Source organism: Argentina silus, assembly GCF_951799395.1.
Source record: "Argentina silus genome assembly, chromosome: 5".
Taxonomy (NCBI): domain Eukaryota; kingdom Metazoa; phylum Chordata; class Actinopteri; order Argentiniformes; family Argentinidae; genus Argentina; species Argentina silus.
Window position 1 is genome coordinate 1,536,009 of NC_139659.1, and position 6,000 is coordinate 1,542,008.

General features: G+C 45.2%; 1 protein-coding gene across 2 annotated transcripts in view; it reads right to left on the reverse strand.

Annotated features, from left to right (window-relative positions):
* The window catches only part of arhgap24 (Rho GTPase activating protein 24), a gene marked incomplete at its 3' end in the record, with an annotated part of 91,858 nt that overhangs the window by 7,189 nt on the left and 78,669 nt on the right, over positions 1-6,000 (reverse strand). The window lies entirely within an intron of this gene.

Here is a 6,000-nt window from a genome sequence, read left to right on the forward strand (position 1 = left end):
TCAGCCACAGTTCATGTAACTGCTCTAATGTAATGTCATACATAGTGCACACAGTGCCAAGATGTTTAACTGTACATGAGTGGGTTGAGAAGCAAAACATCAAAGAGAGACCAGCTCTGTGGGGCAACATCCAACAGTTCATCAAAGAGAGACCAGCTCTGTGGGGCAACATCCAACAGTTCATCAAAGAGAGACCAGCTCTGTGGGGCAACATCCAACAGTTCATCAAAGAGAGACCAGCTCTGTGGGGCAACATCCAACAGTTCATCAAAGAGAGACCAGCTCTGTGGGGCAACATCCAACAGTTCATCAAAGAGAGACCAGCTCTGTGGGGCAACATCCAACAGTTCATCAAAGAGAGACCAGCTCTGTGGGGCAACATCCAACAGTTCATCAAAGAGAGACCAGCTCTGTGGGGCAACATCCAACAGTTCATCAAAGAGAGACCAGCTTTGTGGGGCAACATGAAACAGTTCATCGATGGGAGTCGACAGGGTTTTTTTTATCACAGATTATCAGATATTTTTCTCCACACTTCCTTTGAAAACCCATCTCTTCAAGCTGCATCTTAACAGTCCCTCCTAAAGACCGCTTCACCCTCACTACCCCCCCTATACTAACCCTAACCCCAACCCTAGAGACCTCTTCACCCCCGCTACCCCACTGTACAAGTTCTCTCCTCCTAATAAAATATATTAAAAAAAAAACGAGATATATATATATCTGGCATTACAACTGCCAATGGCCCCTGGTGTGAGCATTGATTACTTTGTCTTATGATGACTGTTGGGTAGATGATTCACTTACTTAAACAAATGTATTGTTGTAAGTCGCTTTGGATAAAGGCGTCTGCTAAATGCCATAAATGTAAATGTAAAACTTCCTAAACAGATTCCTTTTGATTTTAATTGTGTAACATTAAAGGGGAAATGTTCCGTTAAGAAACATACTGACATTTTAACACATTTTTCATATCTTATGAAATCAAGCATCAAGACCAATGAAGAAAAAATTATTTCTCCCAAATCTGCAAGTATCAAAGCGTTTTCAAAACTATGGCATGGACTTAAAGCCCCAAGGGGACATCAAAGTTAAATTAAAGTAGGTTCAAATGATCTGATTAATTACAATTCCAACGCTTTCTTGTTTTCCCCCCCTCCTCTCTCATCCTGCCATAACTCAGCCCAGTGAGGTGGAGAATATGTACGTATTTACCCACAAACCCACAAAGCTCCTCGCAAGCGATTAAATCTCCAACTTCCTGCTCGACTCTCCCCTCAGCCTTTGTCTGTGTCAATCCACTAGAAAAAGGCTGATTCACATTTTAAGGGGGTCTCATGCGGACGGCGTACAAGAGGGGATTAAGGCTGGCCTTCCTGAAAGCTTTGGATCTGCTGCATAGTTTTCCGGTCTCCAGACACAGACAGAGCCAGCACACGTGGTGCCACAGGCTACGGCATAAAAGAGCAACTGGAACAGGGTTCAGGAAAGCTTGTTTTGTTACGTGTACGCCAGCCCTGCAGGTCTAAACACTTCACAATGTGTCAGAAGACAAAAATACAATTCAGCTTTTTCTTTGAAAAATATGAACATAAACCACTCAGGCCATAACCCTCATCAATAGGTTTTGTCTCCTACATCTCACAATCCACTATCAACCAGAAAGGAGCATAACATTGTCATATTCTTAACTAATAGCATTGTAAGGCAAGACAAATTTGTATTAGCCATAAGTGGACCAACTGCACTGGTTACATAAGACAGCACAGCTAAAGCACCGTCAACTCATGACTCATGACTCAAGACTCATGTTCAACTCACCTCTTTTGAAGCTGACACAACTTGTAATTTTCCGGTAGATGCTTCTATTAATAAAATGATGGTACTTCAGTGCACCGGAGGCACACACTTTAAAGTCCCTGTGTTCCAGCATTTTAAAGACAATTCTATTGTACTCCTGTTTGACAGCAGCGAGATCAGACAACACAGACACACAGAGACATGACAGGTGTGTCCCTCGAGCCTGACAACAACAGTTTCCTCTCAGGTTTTTACTCCTCATCCACCTTCCAGAACAGCAGCAGGGGGCCCTGGAGCCCGGCACTAATCAAGGCAAGGAATGCCGTTTAAATCTGTTGACATTTTCTTTTGTTTTCCCCTCCTGATCGTCAGTTGACAAAACTCTTTATTCCTCCTTCAGACTTTGGTTTCTTTCCTTTTCAACAAGATATAAGTTAATAAAATGGTAGTAAAGTCTAGAACGGCAAAGTCACTTTGTCTAAATTTCAGGGTTGGCTGTCCGGGTCGTAGTTGAAGAATAGTTCCCACAGCAGTTGTAAGTTGGGCACAGAAGTTGAGAGCCGAGGTCATTCAGTGAAAACTACAAAACCATGAGAAGAACATGAAGAAAGTCACCAGAACCCATTTCCTCCAATGGAGGGATCAAACTAGAAAGATGAATGGATGAAAAACAAGGTCAGTTCTCAGTCTGGACATTCCGTCTGGTCATGGGAGTCTGGGAGTGTTATTCACAGGTCACATGTACTGTGTGTGTATTAGAAGTGTGTGCGCACGTGTGTGTGTTTGTATGTGTGTGTGTGTGTGTGTGTGTGTGTGTGTGTGTGTGTGTGTGTGTGTGTGTGTGTGTGTGTGTGTGAGCAGACGGTGGACACAAATCCTCCTGGCTTGTGGAAAATGGCGAGTCCTCTCTGACTTTGACACGACTTTCCCCAGCACTCTGAAGGAGTAGCAGCTTAACCACAACCAATTAACAGCCTCCTTCAACGCTCCCCATGTCGTGCCAGGTCCTCAAGCTGTCTTGGTGCTCCCGGTGCCTCTTCACACACGCCTCTCCTTCTCCACATCGTGCTCCTGTCCTCCCCCCTGTTCCCTTGATCAATCCAGACAACCAGTAGAGCCAGGGAAACGTCCTCTCTCTCTCTCCCTCTCTCTCTCTCCCTCCCTCTCTCTCTCTCCGCTCTGCTCTCTGCTGTCCTGTCCTGTCTGGTCCAGACATGTGCAAAGCTGAGCTCAGACCAGAAGCGCACACACACACACACACACACACACACACACACACACACACACACACACACACACACACACACACACACACACACACACACACACACACACACACACACACACACACACACACACACACACACACACACACACACACTCCCTCTGTACTGTGGTGCTCAATTGACTGAGCCAAAAGCCTGTTCCAGGATGTTCTAATAATAATCCATTTGGGTGAATGACTAAAGAAAAACAACCAGTTCTCCTGGACCTGAGAGAGACCAGGGAGAGGAGATGATCCAGCAGACGAGCTAGTGGGGCTCTCCCTTCAGCCGGCTCTGGGACTGTGTTCCCTGGCTGGTCTCCTCCTCTGGTGGAGGGGGAGGGGGAGGGGAGGGGAGGGGAGGGGAGGGAGGGAGGGAGGGAGGGAGGGAGGGAGGGATAGCCCAGCTCTGTCTAGCCAACACGGTCCATCAGGAGGACTTGACCTGGGGTATTGTGAAGAGGTTATGGCTGGACTGCCCCACTTCTCTTTCAGCTAAAGCCAAGAACCAACCCCCCGACACCGTCAGGCATTTCATGGGACAATCCTCAAGTTGGCTAGAATTCCTCCCTCAACATATTGAAGATATTTGTTACAGTGGTCTCTGCATACAAAAGACCCCTGCGTTAAGTTTTAAACACCCTACTGCTTCTCCTGTGGGAGGGAGGGAGGTGTGTGTGTGTGTGTGTGTGTGTGTGTGTGTGTGTGTGTGTGTGTGTGCGTGTGTGTAATATAACTATTGTAAAATGTCAAATTTGATCAGGTCTATAGTTTGGTAAATGGTATGAAATACATATGTAAATATCACCTCACAGAGGAACCAAAACCAGAGGCGGAATAAGAAATGTCATCTGCAGCAAACAGACAGAGTGGTGATGTAGTCAGACGTTATACAAGGGAAATTACACACACACACACACACACAGCCGCCTAGAACTTGCCAGAGGTAGTGTGTAGCGGTATTGTTTAAGAAAGCTTAAGGTGGAGCATAGCTGCTCAAGGTGAGCTTTACTTGAAAGAGAACTTCTTTCTGAAAGAAATGCTGTTGGAGCAGCCGGCACCGGGGCCATGAGTTGAATCAATATTCTTTTATTTTCTGAAGGGCCTTTTTAAATGTCAAATTCTTTGGAAAAGTAAAATGGGAATACAGGGGTTTGCCATGTTTTAGACTAAAGTTTTTAATAAAAAGTGACAGTGCACCAAGGGCCTACATGTTGTGTATGTTTGGTCCTAGCAGGGAATCAACCCCTAAACCTTGGCTCTGCTAGCTCCATGCCGGGGGAGTGTAAATGTTTTCTGGAGACCGGACCATGTTGTAAATGTTGTAGTGCTGATTGTGTTGTATGTTGTAAATGGTGTCATGTTATATTGACTGCTGCTGCTTTCTAGGCCAGGTCACCACTTGCAAAAGAGACTTTGTGCCTCTACTGGCTTCTCCTGCCTGGCGAAAATAAAGGTTAAATAAATGCTCCACCAACTGAATCACACAGGACCACATGTGACCAAGGTAAGAACAGGGGACCACAGGTCAAACCAACAGTGTGACAGAAGCAGACAAGAAACACAGGTGTCGAGGGATCGGATGACGCCCTGACCATCAGGGAAACTCTAAACCTCTTTGAAAGGGTTGTGATATTGTACCTGACTGGCCCTGTGACCTTTCACCTTGGGGCAGGCCATGCCACATTCAAGAACTCCCACAGAAAACCTGTGTCTTGTGGAACTCCATCTTCCTGAGAGTGTCCTGTTCCTCAGTGTCCGATGGAGGTCTGGGGTGGGGGTGAGGTCCGGTGGAGGTTGAAATCAGAGGACGGGCTCATTGTAACGCATGGAACGGAATGAGGAATGGTGTCAAACACACATGTTTGATACCATTGCTCACTCCATTCCATGCATTACAGTTATTTCTACCTCCACCAGCCTCCACTGGTGAGACAAGAGTCACAAACCCTTGACCGGGTTGGGTTGGTGGAAGGTAAAAGAAGACCCACGCCCCAGTGCCAGGGCGATGGCGCCTCCCCTCAGATCGATGCACATAATGACCCAAGAAACAAAGCTTCCTGGGAGGTGAGAAACTACTGAGGAAGTAGATATTCTGACGTATGGAGAACCTCACATACCCAGGCGGCCACCTATTCAGATAAAGCGTATTACTAAAATAAAAAAAAGCATTGTGACTGCCTATGGCCCCTCGTCCGAGCATTGATTACTTTATCTTATGATGACTGTTGGATAGATGATTCACTAACTTAAACAAATGTATTTGTTGTAAGTCGCTTTGGATAAAGGCGTTGAGTGGTTTATGTTCAAAAATGTACTATGTTAGTGTCAAAGTGTGTGGCAGCACAGGGTTAATCCAACTCAGTTCAGTTCAGTTCAAGTTTATTTGTTATGTCTCATACACGAGTGCAGGGAGTAAAATTCTTGGGCTCGGTTCCTTGACAATGCAGCATACAAAATACAAATAATGCAAATTATATAGATAATACAAATACGACACAATTGCAGTATAAATAGTAGAGTAAAAAAGTAAACTGGTTCAGTAGAATGTCATTATTATTGCACTGTGCCGTTGTCAGGAGCCCGAAGCTGTGACAATAACAAGATGACTTTCTCTATGGTATAGAACTACCTGGTCTTTTCAAAGTTCAAATATCTCCTGTATTTTTTTTTGTTATCTTAGACCGAGTAGAAGCTACAACAGAAGGCACTGCAAAGGAAACTAAAACTAAAACCAAGCTGTTTTCACTCACTTAGTGACTCATACACATGTGTAACTGAACACAAAGACAAGAAGGAACGTCATTAACAAAATGGAGTCCAACTGCCAAACCCAATTCAAACCCAAACTTCCAACAGTAACGGAATCCACAGAACCATGATAACCCCTGCAGCACCTTTCCCAGGCGGGGGGTGGGGAACCTCACTGAAGAAAG